The sequence below is a fragment of the Dermacentor albipictus genome, chromosome 9 (genome assembly GCF_038994185.2).
Source record: "Dermacentor albipictus isolate Rhodes 1998 colony chromosome 9, USDA_Dalb.pri_finalv2, whole genome shotgun sequence".
Lineage (NCBI taxonomy): Eukaryota > Metazoa > Arthropoda > Arachnida > Ixodida > Ixodidae > Dermacentor > Dermacentor albipictus.
In genome coordinates this window covers 50,648,040-50,664,827 of record NC_091829.1, presented here as the reverse complement: position 1 = coordinate 50,664,827, position 16,788 = coordinate 50,648,040, and the positions used below count along the sequence as shown (strand labels likewise).

Below are 16,788 nucleotides of genomic sequence, written 5' to 3'. Positions count from 1 at the left end.
GAAACATTTTTATGGTCTCACTATGACCTATACTGGTTTTATCCATATTTGCGTAGATTTCGCTTGATATCTCTGCTCTGCTGCTTGCAAGGGTTATTGTTAAATATGCTTGCTTGGGAAGTCTCAACCGACTTCACATTGTGTGACGTAAGATTGTACAATGACACTGGCCCACAGAAACAGTTTGCGCGCGCGCGCGTGTGTGTGTGTGTGTGTGTGTGTGTGTGTGTGTGTGTGTGTGTGTGTGCGCGTACTTGCGTGCGTGTGTGTGTGTGTGCGAGCGCGCGCGTGTGTTTGTGTGTGTGTGTATGTGTGTGTGTGTGTATGTGTGTGTGTATTTGTGTGTGTGCCTGTGTGTGCTTGTGTGTGTGTATTTGTGTGTGTTTTCTCCTTTCTTATTTCATTTTCTCTTTCTCAGTAGGGTATCCAACCGGAGATAATCTTGTTAACCTCCCTGTCTTACCTTTGACTTTCTGTCTCTCTCTCTCTAACTCCAACCAACGCAACCCTGGAAAGCGGGACGCTTGGCTGAGGGTTGCTTCTGCGCGTCGTGTTGACGTAAGGGAGTCTGGTAGCGGTGATCGATCCACGCATCTCCAGCAGCCAAGCCAGGCGTCCTGCCCACTAGGTCACAGCTGCGGTTAAACACACTTACGGTCAGTACTTTAGGTACCGGAACATCGGAAGCGGCACTAGCGCAGCTCTAGCTAGGCCGGTTCTAATAATCTTATACTGATATTTTACCCCTCATGGTACCCTTTCGCTATGACAATTATCTTTGTAGTAATGCATTGCTGAGATAGTACTGTTCTTGCAGCACAATCTCTCGGATATACTCCTCAAAACAGAAAGATGGATCGCACAACAGCTTTTGGGGACGGCCAAGAGAATGCGTGTCCATGACAGTGTACTGCTGCTGGTAGGGATGCAGGAGCGGACCGGAGATTTCCAAGAACTTCTCCGGGCCGTGAAGAATAGCTGGCTTTCCAGTGCAGGCGTCTAACTGTAATTAATAGAGTGTCGCAAAGCGTGGACGTTTCCAGGCAGTGACCCTTGGTCAAAGGACGATGAACAAAGACGTTGTGCGTTTTGTGCCTACGACGAAAATAAGTGTGGTCCCCTTCAAGCTCTTGAAGAATGTTGCTGTCCACTGTGAGCGCAGGGTAGGCGAGCGAAAACTTTTTGATGCCCTGAGCGTAGGATGACGAAAAATAGCCAGTCCATTCTTAAATCTCAAGAAACCTCTTAATATGGCCGAGCCCCTCTTTTATCTCTACCTCTGAAGAAATCTTGCTAGGCGCTGGCTCGAAAAGTTGGCGGATAAAGAAGACTGAGGTGATGCTCAAGCAACAAAAAACTGCATTAGATTTATTTTAGAATGAATTAGCCTATAATATAAGGTTGTATGTGGTAATTGTGCAGGCTGATATAATTTCTGATGCCGCCTGTAGAATGTCTGCACTAGAGGAAAATTCTTTTAAAGTACGCTATCCGGCCAATGCTTGCAAAACACTTTTCTTCATTTCTTAGCATCATGCTCCTAAAAGGAACCACCAGATTCTAAACGCTAGTAATGACATACACTCATCATAGCGTTAGAAGTTCAGCTGTTGAAGGTGTAGCTCTAAAGGAAACTAAATTGAACAGGTTAAACGCACACAAACTGCAAAGTGGGATATCAGAAACGTAGTTGGGGGCTGTTGGTTAACTTTTCCTAGATGACATGACATTAAAGCGACACTTTCCACAAAACAGACTGTGTGACGGAAATAGAACTGACTTGATTTTTGGGTTTTACGTGTTAAACCACGATTTGATTATGAGCCACAGCGTAGTGGGGCACTCCGAAATAATTTTCACCACCTGGGGATCCTTAGCATGCCCCTTATGCAGGGGATACGGGTGTTTTTGCATTTTGTTCCCATCAGAATGCGGCTGCCGCGGACGAGATTCATTCCCGCAAAAAATTTCACGGATGGTGTAGTGCATAGAAGTATTATCGCAGAGGGGTAGGTGACGCTACCTGCAAGACCTATACAAACCTTATATGTTTACTGATTAGACATAAAAGCGTGAAAAAGCAAAGCTCCTTCAACATAGACCACTTCAGGGTGGTTGCTCTATCGTTGCACAAGAAAGCAGCACTTGTCCAAGAAAAAGATTCGGAAACGAAAACAAATTTGAATTGAACTCATTGTATTGGGCATCTTTTTCACACTGCAGTAAGTTTGCATGCTTGTTACTTTAAACCTGCTCATGAAGTCTGCCAACAAAAATAAACCTTTGCTTTTTGCTCCGAAAGGTCCTCATCTCTTATGCAGCATCCGTATGAGGCTTACATATACAAGTACTGCTTGGTTTGTCAGTTTGTTGGTTAGCTAAAATCAAATAATGAAAGTTTGTCGTTCTCATATGCTACCCCAGTTTATTTGTAGATTATATCACTATTCCCCAAATTTAAAGCGTGCAATTTACGTCTTCACGAAGGACTCTGTTTCCCATCAATAATAAAAGACATTTGCGAAAGGCTACCTCGTCTCTTCGTTTTTTTTTTCTAACATTGCCTTGCAGATCAATTCATTGCGATTGCGTTTTCGCCACACAAGCACTGCAACATGGAAATGTTGAAGACGCTTGGATTAAAACGAACCGTAGCGCATTCACTTTTATGCGGTCAGGGGCGTACTGTCCCTAAGCCTCTCAGATCTATTTTACGTCCACCTACCCTTGACACAAAGCGCAACCTGCGGACAGGCTAATTGCATTATCGTTACCAAGTTCAATGCCCGGATCAGCGGGAGTTGAGCAAAAAACAGAAAGTTAGAAATGACGTGGGGATGCGGAGGAGTCACTCTAAGGAGAATAGGCATCGCATAATAACACTATTTCATGAGAAGAGTTCGTTGGATTATTTCTCCTTCTTTTTTTTTTTTTTTGAGGAGACTCTTTCTCTTGCCTCTTTCTCTCGCCTTCTTTAGGAAAGTTCCCGTACGCTCCTGACGTCCTTGAGCACGAGACCCACCGTGGCATCCCAGTGACTGTGGCGAAGCGTTGCTGAGGTCAGGAACGCGGGGCGATACCTGTCCGCGGGAGCCGCAATCTCAAGCGAACGGTTTGCAAAATAATTGTCTCGTATCGTGCATTAGTTGCACGTTAAAGACTACCAGGTAATCAAAACATTCCGGAGCCCACTGCGGCGCGCCTCATAACGATGTCGCATCTGTAACGTTTAAAACTCGATATATAATTCATTTGTCAGAGTCAGCGCGGTAGTGCACGCCTTCATGACGGAAATACTTGAGGTTTCAATAATTGAGCTACACGTGAGAGAAGCGGGCGCTCACGCAGAACATGAAGAAAAGAAAGTTGGCGGCACTTAATTTTGCTTCACGCGAGGCAATATATCAATATATCAGCGCAGATATTTTCCTAGAAATCGGCGAGGAAGTCAACAGAGAGTATCCTCTGTATCGATGCATTCACCACTGGCCGTTCTGGATGCTTGTCTTGACGTAGTCGATGATGTCTTTACCGACCTACTGAAGTGACAACTTTTTGTTACTACGGTAAATTATTCCACGACATTTCTCATTCCTTCTTTTTTTTATTATTTCACCTTCAATATTTATACTTGATAGGTAGAGCAAGTTTACTATGCTAGGCTATCTTCTCGGATTTGTTAGTTGATAGGAGCGGGGATTTTCGCGCTTGTTAAATTGCAGTGCTCCTTCGTTTAAGTAACAACGTGGTAATGGTGCATAACTGGCAATTTCCAACCCCCGAGGGCCTAACCAATTGCCAATCCCTATGGAGTTCCGTAGAAAGATTACTAGAGGGAGTTTTGGCTCGAATGGCTACGGGAGCTGCTATTACAACGGCTCTCCCAACATGCGAATGATGGCCAGTACACAGACGTGCATAAAGTTCGTCCTTCTGGCTTGAAGCTCTTTTGTGATATTGCAAAATTCATTTTTAGCTAAATATTGTATTATGCGTTGTTCATGCAGCCATTCGTAATTAATGGCCATCAGTAGAGAAGCTTGCTGCTTTTATGTACTGGGAAAAAATAAGATTGCTTGAAAATATTGAAATACATAGAACAATAAGTAACGCTACGATACGATCTGTAGTCACAAGAAAGAAGATTATACAAATGCATGCACTACCCATACTTATCATGCTATCTCTGGGAACCATGTGGTTATTCTCCGTGAAATGCACTTAATGACATGTAGACGCCTGGAGTACGGGCAGATGATGTGAGTTCTTAAAGATTCCAACAGCTTTCACAGTATGTCGGAGACGCTGAGGTTGTATAGCGTGAACTATTTTAAGAGAAGTCTACCTTTAAAAGGCAGATTTCCTAAACCTTTAAATAACTTCCGTACTCATTCTTCGTATTTTCGGATAGCGTATCATGGCTCATTATTTATAAAGCGTAAACGATACGGACAAGGAGCGATCTTTGTCGCTACATTCCGCAATGTAAAAAAATAACTACAACAAACTTGAATGATTTACTTTTCCTCCAAATCTTAAATACACATGGTCGCTTAGTTCAAGTGTTGCTTAGACATATTACAACATTTAAGCTTGACAATAATCCTCAACACTCCACCAATTCGCTCTCTAAGCGTGCTGCAGAGAAAGCTACGTTACCAAATAAGTGATGCCGTATAGCCATCTCACAGCACGTCATTCCCTAGCTTATATCATCAGAGGCGAGAAATGGTTGACTATACCGGCTTCTGCTCCCAGTGAAAACAACACTACTGTATTCTGGCGCAATCCTTACATTCACGTTTACACAGATGATTCGCGTCAAATTGAAAGTTCAACGTCTGCATTCTGCATACCCCCTGCAAGAGAACAGAAAAATGCTCGAATTAACAAGCGTCACTAGATGAATTGCAGTAGAAATTTTCTCCATCATTATTTCTGCCTAGACTTTCATTTGCTCATAACCACACCCATTCACTTGGAACACTCTGAACGACTCTCCAGCGTCTTTTTTTTTTTTTTTGAAGTGCATGTTAGGAGAGGTTGGCGCATTTATGGTGGCACCGGCTACTCCTTGTCACTTGGAAACGGAAACAAGTTTGCGTAAAAGGGGAGAATGGCGACACGAAATATGGCACTCAGTACAATACTGGATGAATAAAAAATATACAGTTCAACAGTACATGAGTTGCAAAGTTATGTGCATTAGTTCAGTTCACGTACACAATCTTTATTGAGCATTATTTCTATCACAAACACAAAAAGATAAATGATTATGCTCCTTATATGAAGTGCACGAAAGATATATATTGCGAATCAGTTCACCGGAAGGACGCAAAGTGGACGAAAGGTTTTTATAGGCAAAATTGACATTCAACCGTATTCTAGGACAGAGCTACAAAGAAAACCTGCACGCGTTTCTCAGGAGAAAAATAGTTTCTGGTTTCAGAAATTTATACAGGTTTACTTTGTAGCTCACTGCTGCAGAGTGGTGGTTGTAAATTTTCCCTCTTCGTAAAAGATATAGCGGGGGATAATTTTTATGTTTTCCTTGAATTTTTAAAAATCGACTCCAGCAGATAGCATAATTCTTCGTCTTCAGGTGGATAACTGGAAGAGGCGGACATCACTAGCCCAATGAATTGAAAAGAATGTTCCATTAAATAATAAACATTCGCAAATTGTTTTCTTGCTTATGTGTACGGTACATACTGTAACTTACAAATTGTAGGCGGTCAGTTTGCATGACATAACACTTGATATAAATCTTCAGGATGACTTCAGTTTCGTGACATTATTTCCCAGAGTATGGAACGCAAGACATGGGTGTTCCAGTTGCTTTTGTGCTTAACTGCATAAAAGTGCGTTGTGATAAAAGAAAAGTAAGTGAAATAACAGTGCATTTCATGGCGCAGCTCGTAGGCGCCCGTTTCTGCTCCGAGCGTTGGCGTTCCCGGCGTAACCCAGTGAACAAGCGCAGCGGATGAGAAAAGCGGCGACGGCTAAAAGAGCGCGAGGAGGAAAGTGGAGGAGGAGGGTTTGGCGAAAGCTAGAGAAGGAAAGCGTATAGTGCCGCGCAAGACGCGACGTGCGGCGACGACGGCTAAGAGATGGCGCCAGAGTCGCGCTCGTCGTCTGTCTGTCTGTCGTCTGTCTTCTGTCTGCGGCGGCTGCAGCGATTCGCGCGCGATAGCGCCCCCGCGTCACCCGCACGCTGCTTCTCGCCATCTCCAGCTTAGCGAGGCAGTCGCTAAGCTACACTTCGCTGCGACTGCAACATGGCACACGCAAAGGGTTGTCAGCGCCAGCCAATATATCACGGAACGAAAACACGTATAGAGCTGCGCTCAAACTTCGCATTAGGGAGTATTGGAATCGCTGAGGAGCTTAAAACATAGCAGTGTTTCGTGCCTGCTAAAACTAAAATCCCAAATATTTACGAAACCGTTTGAAAGACTGTTGAAGCAACTGCGTATCTTTCGTGACAGTGCATGCGCGTCTCCACGATAGTAAGGCTTCTTGAATTCATCAAGAAACGGCCCCCGTCCGCACTCTTGCTGCGCTAAAGAGGTCAGCCTCTTCTCATAGCGGCTTATTCGGCATACGTGCTATCAATTTGACTCAGAGTGGCAGCTGGGAACCCCAAGAGAAATCATCTCTTCCTAAACTAAGGGCAAAGGCCACCACGCTTTTGCTTTTTGATCACACATCTTTCGCAAACGGAATGTCGGCAGGAAAACTATTGCCAATATTGACACAAAACAACAAAATAAGAAAGGAATAAAGCACGATCTGCACCGTGACCTTTTGATTAACGGGGCATGAAACTTCCCAACGGATCGTCGAAGCCTAGACTGTTTCTACTGCGTGCGCAAAACTGAACCCTGCCCTGCCCCCATCCAACAAACACTTCCCTACTTCTCTTGCAAGGGGAGAGTAACGATTTCTCATCGTGATTACTTACTCTGCCTACGACCAGTACGCTTGTGGAGAGCGAAAAAAACCGAATATTTTTAACAGTCAAAGGTCTTTTATATAGTCTCACAGGGAATGAGATGTGATAAATGATTTAAGGATTCTCACTATCTTAGCCGGAGCTCGATCGCGAATATTAAAGTAATTAGGCACTGTTTGCTTAGTGTGTAATAAGAATATATCATCCAGTGGGGGTGGAGGCAAAAAAGCAGCATATATTTTATTACACTTGGTTAAAAGCATAGTACACTGCATGATATATGCGGTTCTGTACACATGCTAAAGTTATCGCAGAAGATTAGTTCAAACGATACACGTCAGTGTACCATTTATAACGAAGGAAGCTGCCTGTTAGACACAAACATGGTAAAAAAATGGCTGCGGCCTAGCTCGGCTAGGCCCGGTTATGCAAGCGAAAGCTTATTATACTTGGTTCTTCTTAGCACTTCTTATGAGTTGCGAATGCGAATGCATTAATGTGCAATTGAACGCCACTGAGCGGTCCTTCGAGTTTTACGCTGCGAGCAATGTACGATAGCCGTACGTGATGCCCGAGCTCGCAAGCGGCAGCAGCCTGCGGTGCTAATGCCGCATTGCCAGCGACCTTCTGCTCGACGAGAGACCGAGGAATCAGCAGCGGGCACCAATGCCAGCTGGTGCGCGCAGCAGCTAAGCTTAGTGGATATGTGGAAACGCGTAATGACTCCAGGATGTACTTTTGGGAATGCAGTTGTTTTGTTGAAGTCAGGGGTACAAGGAGGACTCGATGACAACCAAAGCTAAGCGGGACGCCTCGCATAGGGCACTCGCGGGAGTGCAACTAATGAAGCCGCGCAGGATAATATGGGCTGGACAAGTTTTGAATGAACGGAAGCTCAGAGTAAAATTGATTTTAAAGCATGACTGAGTAATATGGAAGAAAGCACATGGGTTTCCAGAGTGTTCAGATACTTGTAAAGAGACGAAATTGGCTCACAGTGGAGGAAAAGAGCTCGGAAGCTTACCAACAATTATGCGACCGGTATAGAGAGTAAAAATGCAACAAAGAACGTCAAACGCAAAGTCAGAAAGGCTTCGAAAATATCATCGGTGGTGGCAACGGAAAAGAAACATGCTATGAGAAACTACCTAAGAGGAAAAGCGAAATCAGGAAAGAAACAATTTATGATTACTCACAGGGAAGCTCTTTTCTTTTAGAAGCGAGATCAGGATGCCTTAGAGCGCGTACTTATAAATCGAGGTATACCAAAGACGAAGCAGTATGTGCTTGCTGCGGTAAAGGTTGGGAAACGATGGAACATGTTCTATTCAAATGTGAAGATGTGTGCCCAGCTGACGTGTGCCCGGTTTAGGCTCTTCTGGCTTCCTCGAAGTCCTTGGGTTCAGCAATAACAGGGGGAAAGCAAACATGTCTCCAACACAGATTAGTAAGAGGCTAGTGGAAGTTTTCTGACAGAAAATTTGAAATGCCACAAACAACGGAGACGTACACGAAAAATTTCCCGATTGTGGTTCAAAAATCTGTATGTTGGAAATTCCTTGCGCGCGCTTTTGTGTGTTTAAAGATAGGTAGGAAATTACTCAAAATATTACCAAGACTCTGGTGGCGCAACTCACCACCCCGCTTCAAAGGGGACGCTCATAGCATCCATCCATCCATCCATTCATCCATACAGTGGAGGGGAGAAAGAAATACGCACCGCGCCTACTTCCGAGAGAGAGAGGGCGGCGGCCGCACGCGCTTCGCACCAGTGCCTCGCCGATGGCAAACCATGTCGCCCCGCAGCGTCACGTTACTGTATCTGTTCTGTCAAGGTGCACTGGTGACGTGGCGTTGCGGCGATACCTTCTCCCCTCACGCAACACCTTTTGGCGCGCTCTGCAACGTCAAGGTGCTCTCGTCACCTGGCGTCGTAACCAATAGGAATTTAGGTGTCATATCGCTACTGCAAACGCAGGCTTTTTCGCTCACTGGGTAATTTGATGAAGCACAGGCTACAACAACCAAAAGGATTCATACTGCAAAGAAGGGGTAAGGCGTACATACACGTACACAAGAGAAGAGAACAACACTTCTCTTGTGACCGCGTCTGCACGCCTTACGCCTTCTTTGCATTATGAGTCCTTACCAACTAGATCAGCTTTCTGTCGTTCTAAACGAACCTAAAGGAGGCTGCCATCACACACGGTGAGCTGTTTCAGCACAACACCTGTGTTGTTGGTGCTCCTTTAGAATTGTAGTTAGCCCTGCTTTTCGGAGTGTCCATGCTAAATAAACTCACCAATATCAGACTCCTATTATACAGTAAAAATTTCGCTTCATTCACCTAGTTTGCGAAGTTTAGTTCGTCAAGAAAAGTACGCATAACTGACCTAGTGCGCAATATTGTTACGCAAATTATAAAGTGCAACATCTTCCCGTGACATTTGCAGTTCGAGGGCTGAGCTTGCACTGCTGCCATCCGCAGTAAAATCAAGTGACTTACGAGGCTTAATTTCTCATTTTTAAGTTCTTTAGTGAACACTTGTAGCTAGAAATTAATATATTATTTTGAGTGTGGTCACCCAAGTCCCGTTTCTTTCTTAATAAGCAAATAGAAGCAACACTCGACACACATGCCCAAGTTGACAATTCACTGTATACCAATACGAGAAAAGCCTATTCAATAATCACAGCTCAGAGAACATAAATTATTCACAGCTGACAGAACATGGCACCTTTAGCATCCTTTCACAGCTGGTAGGGTTTTCAGTAAAGTGGTTTGTTGTAGCAATACTTTTCACAACGAAGCGAACATGCCCAAGTTGAGAGAGAGAGAGAGAGAGAGAGAGAGAGAGGGGGGAAAGGGGAAAGGCAGGGAGGTTAACCAGAGAAAAAAAATCCGGTTGGCTACCCTACGCTGGGGAGAGAGGGGAGGGGAGGTAAAGTGGAAACAAAGTAGAGATAAGGAAAGGAAGGAGCATAGACACACAATCACAATCGGTCACTGTCACCGAACACTGTCATCGCACAGCACACTGACACCTGTAGCACTATCAACATCTGTTCAGGCTACAGTCGCCTGTCCAGTTCTGTCGCCCTCAAGAACCGCAACAGTGCCCTCGTCGCCCTCTGCTGCGATGGCTTATGATGGCGGTATCTTAAAATGAGTTTCTCTGTGAGAGGACTTTGGTCAAAGCGCGCTATCGCGGTTGCAAGTGATTGTCTCTGTAAAGTATATCGAGGACAGTCACAAAGAAGCTGTTTAAAAGTCTCCTCGTTACCACAGTCCTCACACGAGGCGTCGTCGGCCCATCCAATTCGGTAAGCGAAAGACTTGGTGAAAGCCACCCCTAGCCATAGTCGACAAAGCAGGGTAGCTTCGCGACGACAGAGCCCAGCTGGAATACAAAGGCGTAGGGAGGAGTCAAGATGGTGGAGTCGGTAGTTGTGAAAACTTCCAGCGTTCCACAAGGATAACGTGATGTGACGGCTGATCATTCGAAGTTTTCGAGTGGCATCTGTCCTTGATAACGGTATCGGCTCCTCTTCGTCGCCTTGAAGAGCCGACCGAGCAGCGCTATCAGCGTGTTCGTTCCCTATGACTCCGCAGTGACTTGGGAGCCACTGAAATGTCACGTGGTGTCCTTTCTCAGTTAAGGTATGTATGAGTTCTCTAATCTCAAATACCAGCTGTTCGTGTGGTCCACGCCGCAGAGTTGAAAGCAAAGATTGCAGTGCAGCCTTGGAGTCACTGAATATTGACAACCTTCGAGGTTGTTCTTGGTTGACGAGACGAAGTGCAGCGCGAAGGGCTTCAAGTTCCGCGGCCATCGGTGTCGTTGGGTGACATGTCTTGAAACTGATGGTGGTGGCTTTCGCTGGGAAGACCACGGCTCCTGAGGAACACTGGAGAGTTGCCGATCCATCAGTATAAATATGTACGTGTTCGGCGTACCTCTCATGCAAAAGAAGCAGAGTTAGTTGTTTAAGAGCTGGTGATGACAGCTCAGATTTTTTCCTGATTCCTGGTACGGTGAGGTGCACTGCGGGTTGAGCCAAACACCATGGAGGAATCGATGGCTTAGTTGCGGGGGTGTAGCCTGATGGGAGGCAGGTGTAATACTCCGAAATCGTAGTGCAAGAAGCTGCCTGCGGCCTTTCTGTTGGTAGTGTTGCCAGATGGTGGGAACAGGCACGGGCAACGTGCCTAATGTGCACTCTCAACACTTCTACCGCAATGTGTGTTTGTATAGGTTGGTCCTGAGCAATCGCAATAGTCGCTGCCGTCGATGTGCATTTTGGCAAACCAAGACAAACCCTGAGAGCCCGAGCTTGAATGGCCTGTAGAGCACGAAGATTTGTCTGGCAGGTGTTGGTCAGTACGGGCAAACTGTATCTCAAGAAACACAGAAAAAGAGCCCTGTACAATTCCAACATTGCATGCACTGACATTCCCCAAGTCGTTCCTCCCAGAAACTTGAAAAGTTGGGAGATTGCTGTAAGACGCTTTTTCAAGTAGGTAACGTGTGGGCTCCATGAGAGATCTCTATCAATGATTATGCCAAGAAATTTGTGAGTCTTCTCATAAGACATTATCTGGCCATTTATTGATATGGCGTAGGGTGTCATTGGTTTGCGAGTGAACGCCATCAGTGCACATTTGTCTGACGAGATTTCAAGACCTTGGTCGCGGAGGTATAGAGCTGTTAGAGTAGCAGCTTTTTGAAGTCTTGCACGTATCTGAGGACGTGTCACACCTGAGGTCCATATACATATGTCGTCGGCGTACATTGATATCTTGATCGCTGCTGGTAGATGATCAACGAGACCAATGAGTGTGAGGTTGAATAGGGTAAGGCTTAGTACACCGCCTTGAGGTACACCTCGGTACGTGTAGTGTAGTGCGGTTTTACCATCACCGGTACAGACAAAGAACGATCTCATAAAAAGGTAATGAGAGATCCATTTGAAAACTCGACCACCTAGGCCAACCATCTCCAGAGCATCGAGGATAGCCTCGTGAGATACGTTATCGTATGCCCCCTTGACATCCAAGAACAGAGCTGCAGATAATCTTTTGCGTGACTTTTGAAGCTGGACGTACGTAGCGAGATCAACAACACTGTCTCTGGAAGAGCGATCTCGACGATAACCAGCCATGCAATTCGGTAACATGTTGTAGTGCTCCAGGTACCACTCCAAGCGGGCAAGGATCATCTTTTCCATTATCTTTCCCACACAGCTGGCCAGCGCTATTGGGCGGTATGAGGTGGTTTCAAGTGGGGACTTGCCTTGCTTCAGGAGAAGGACCAAGCGGCTTATCTTCCATTCTTCGGGAACCATGCCATCCTGCCAAGATAAGTTGTAGAGATGTAACAGTTCTCTCCGTGCGCCATCACTCAGGTTGTTCAAGGGGCGGTAGGATATTCCATCTGGTCCCGCGGATGAAGAACGCCTGCATAGAGCAAGAGCCGCTTCTAGTTCCTCCATTATGAATGGAAGATCCATGCGGCCGTCACGTGAAGCAGGGATGCGACTGGGGGCTGGAAAGCCTGGACCGGTTGCTTGGCCAGCGATCCTTGCACAAAAGTTTTCTGCAACATCGGCCTCTAGCAGCCCCTGGAAGAGCGCCAGCGCCTTGAATGGGAAGCGTTGTTCAGGGAAGGAACGTAGACCACGTATGGTTCTCCAGATGTGGGAAAGTGGCTTTCGGGGGTCTAGTGACTGGCAAAATCTTGCCCAACGTCGAGATGCCAATCTATCCATGCGACGTTGAAGTTTCTTTTGTAGTCGTCTGGCTGTCCTAAGGTCTTCGATGGACTTTGTACGCCGGTAACGCCGCTCCGCACGACGACGGAGCGCACGAAGTCGCTCCAACTCTATATCCAATTCCGTGTGCTTCGACGAAACCATGACCGTGCGCGTGGCGTGTAGCATTGCAGACTTGATTGCTTCCTCTAATCCAGAGGACAAGCCCTCTCGACAAGCATCCTCCACGGTGGAAGTAAAAGTGGTCCAATCAATTAATCGAATGGTGTTCCGTGGGGTGGGACTGGACATTCCTTTGATGACAAGGTATGTGGGAATATGATCACTCCCGTGTGTCTCGATATCCGAAAACCATTTAACATATCTTGTAAAAGTGCTGGAGACGAAAGCTAGGTCAAGACAGCTGCTATAATTCACGCCTCGTATAAACGTTGGGCTGCCGTCATTCAGAAGTGAAAGGCCGTGGTTACAGGCGAAGTTTGCAAGTCTTTGCCCTCTTGCATTTGTTTTTGCGCTTCCCCATGCTATATGGTGCGCATTAAAATCTCCTATGATGATATATGGGGCAGGGCACACAGACAAGATGTTCGTTAATCGTTTGGGATCAAAGATACTTGAAGGCGATATATAAACGCCTACAAGTGTAAACGTGAGTTTGCCCTTTTTAATCGTGAGGCAAACGTATTGATTTTTATCATGAGGCGCAATCGGCTGGCGAACATAGGTCAGTTCTCGACGAATAAAAACGATGACTTTGCTGCATGCATTAGTTGTTGCGGACATAACAGCTTCGTATCCCGATAATCTGACTGGTTTTGACACATTTGGCTCACATATGAAAATGATTGGGAACAAATTAGTATATATATACTGACGAAAGTCCGAAAGGCGTGATTTTAGTCCTCTTGCGTTCCACTGTATGATTGACGCTGCCTTGACTTCCTCTCGAAACGATGGGCGGTGGCTGGCCATGTCTCTATTCGAGGGACTCAAGCACTGGGCTTAAGGCGTCCAGTACTTTCAGTGCATTTTGAGCAGACGTAGTTCCAAGGTTCGACAGAATCACTCGAATGGCATCTATGAGGGGACGCAGCATTGAAAGGACTTGATCTGCTTTGGGCGTGGCATCAGCGGCAGGAGTAGGCTCCCGAGCGGGCTTGACAATCTGTAGCTCTGTGGGAGATTGCTGGCTCGGAAGCGCAGGCCATTCTTCTTGAGACAAATTCCTTTCAGGTGACTTCCTTGTGCTGTTCAGCCCCTTTTTGGCCTGATTGGAGAATGTGGGTGCTACAATGGAAGCGGCCCTCTCCTTTCGCGGCTCTGCCTTTTTTGAGGAGGTTCGGTGACGCCGACGCCGACGCCGGATCGTTGCAGCAGCCTCCCTGTGTGTCGAATTGTCCGGAACCATTTGCTTGAGAACAGCGACCTCTGTCTTGATGCGAGGGCAGTCCCTAGACGAGGCAGCATGGGAACCATTACAGTTGCCGCACTTTAGGACAGTAGCCCGGCACGTCTCCTCCGCGTGAGGTTCAGCACAACGGGGACACAGTATGGAGTTTGGGCAGACACCCTTGACATGTCCTAGCCTAAAGCACTGATGGCATTGAAGAGGCCTTTGTACGAAGGGCCGAACAGGGTGTCGGAAGTGACCGACTTTGACGTGTGTTGGTAAGCAATCTCCTTTGAAGATCAGTTTGACGCAGCGCGATGTTCCAAGGCGGCTCACACGCGTGATGACAACACCCTCACTGGCTGGTTTGACGAGGATAGGCTAGTCCGCGTTGGGAATGGCGACATCGATGTCATAAATGACACCTGTTGTGGATGCGTCATCCATCGGGATATATGAACGCACTTTGATGCGCCCTAGCACCGAGATTTACTTCAGTTTTTCGAGCGCACTCCCGTTGGTAACATCGATTGCGAGGACATTTTTGCGTGTATTTATCCGAATGTCCTTAATTTCATTCGGCACGACCCCTTCCAAGAAAACAGATAGTTCTTGCCTGTTTAGCAGTCGGAGGTTGTTTGAGGGCTCTTCGGGTACGAACGCGATGGCGTGAGGCCAGCGTTCAGGCCTTGACTTCAGAGTCGCCATGCTCGCTTGCGTTGATGGGTTCGCGTTGACAGTCCTCCTTTTGGCCCTCTTTCTGCGGACAGTAATGAAGCTATCATCCGATGAGTCTTCATCCGACATCGAGTATAACTCAGTGTCCTCGGTGTCACTGAGCACGCTTCCTCTCTTCCTCGTGAGGGACGGCCTCGATGACCTCTGGCCAGGAGGGCCTCTGGAAGGCTCCGCGTCCATGGCCACAAAACCGGGAGCCGAGGCACCAGGAAATTCCGAAGAATTCGTCGGAAACCAGAGAACACAGATAGAAGCGTTCTAAAAAGAAGGCACTTCGTCGTCGTTTTTTCCCCAAGTTGACAATTCACTGTATGCCAATACGAGAAAAGCCTATTCAATAATCACAGCTCAGAGAACATAAATTATTCACAGCTGACAGAACATGGCACCTTTAGCATCCTTTCACAGCTGGTGGGGTTTTCGGTAAAGCGGTTTGTTATAGCAATACTTTTCACAATGAAGCGAACTGTAGCCACTTTGTGTGCGCAGGGCGATCACTGTGCCCTCGGTGCAATGTTTCCCGTTTAATGCATAGCAACTACAGGAAGGAACTGCTAAAGGTCTTGCGTACGCAGATGCGTAAACCGTGACTGACTGAAAGGTAGGTGTGAGGGCCTGCTTTATCATGATGTAAAGAACACAATGAAAGTGAGCCAGCAACGTAGGTATCCAGTGAACGAATCCTGCGCTTCTTATTGGCTTTCGTCTCACATAGAGTGCGTTTTTTTCGTTCAATGAAATTGAACGGTACACGTTGGTAGAAGTTTGTTTTACGTCTACTAGCCGGAATGACCACGTAAACCTACAAATTACTATCCTCAACAGTCTTCCATTATTACCACTTGAACTAAGAAACCTTGCTTGCATTTTGAAAGTTTAAAGCTGCGCGTATATAAAAGTGTGGATATATATAAGTCCATGAAAAGAGTTTTCAAAACGCACTTTCTTGTGATCCTTTTTTGCCATATTAGTGTGCTTGACAGCCCACTTCACTAAAGGTTTCTGTCACTGAACAAGTGTTTCAAGCTCCTCAGATAATGAGCACAGTACAAGCAGTGAGACAGCACTGCGGGTCAAATTAATTGTAAAAAAATATAAACGAAACAAATCGAGCAAGAACGATGCAAGGAGCTCGTGCGAGACCCCAGAGAGCGGCAGCAGGATTATCTTAACAAAGGCCAGCCGTAACCAGTGTTGTTATATCATTCTTTAGTGCGGCTGCGGGGCTTCTTACGTGCTCTTCGGACAGCGTGTCAAACTGTCACCCAATTAATTTGAGTTATCGGGGAAACAGCATTAAGATATAACTTCGGAACGCCATTCCCTGTTAGCAGTCGGATTTTAATCTGTTGATCAAGTACGCGCTGACTTCATAGAAGGAGCTTATACTTTTCTTATCGACAAGAGAACCAGTCTGACACTATCTTCGCCTAACCAAGACATTTCTGAAGTCTTTCTTGAAGAGACAGCCAACGATATACTGGGATAATCAAACGTCTTATTAAGAGCTCTGACACTTGGCAGACGTACATTTACCTTGATTCAAGGCACCCGGTTATCTGTTTAAAGAATCTTCATAATAAAGCACATTTATTCGTACAGCTTGTCTTGAAGCACGGATGTGGAATTAAGAATAACCGAGAAGTAAGTGCATCTGTGACCGATTCGATAACACGCATGTGTTGCGCTAGCAGATTATGTGCTATATTAATAACTGAGTTATTTGAATTGGGAGCATACACCACAAAAGCTGGTTTTTCTTGGCAAGCTGAAGTGACTAGCGCAAGAGTGGACACGGGGCACAAGAGCGCGACAAGGACAAGTGGGACTGTGTGTCTGGGGACTGTTTGTAGAAGACCATCTTAAGCCCTGCCCCCACCATGGTGCGCTCTTGTATGCTTGTGATAACCATGTTGTCTTGCACGTGTGCAAC

General features: G+C 46.1%; 1 long non-coding RNA gene across 3 annotated transcripts in view; it reads right to left on the bottom strand.

Moving 5' to 3' along the window:
- Positions 1-16,788, bottom strand: part of LOC135911933 (uncharacterized) — a 469,826-nt gene that overhangs the window by 325,286 nt on the left and 127,752 nt on the right. For all 3 annotated transcript variants that reach the window (XR_010567517.2, XR_010567518.2, XR_010567512.2), the window contains exon 3: positions 464-635. This is a non-coding gene — a long non-coding RNA (uncharacterized lncRNA). The remainder of the gene's footprint in view (positions 1-463; positions 636-16,788) is intronic.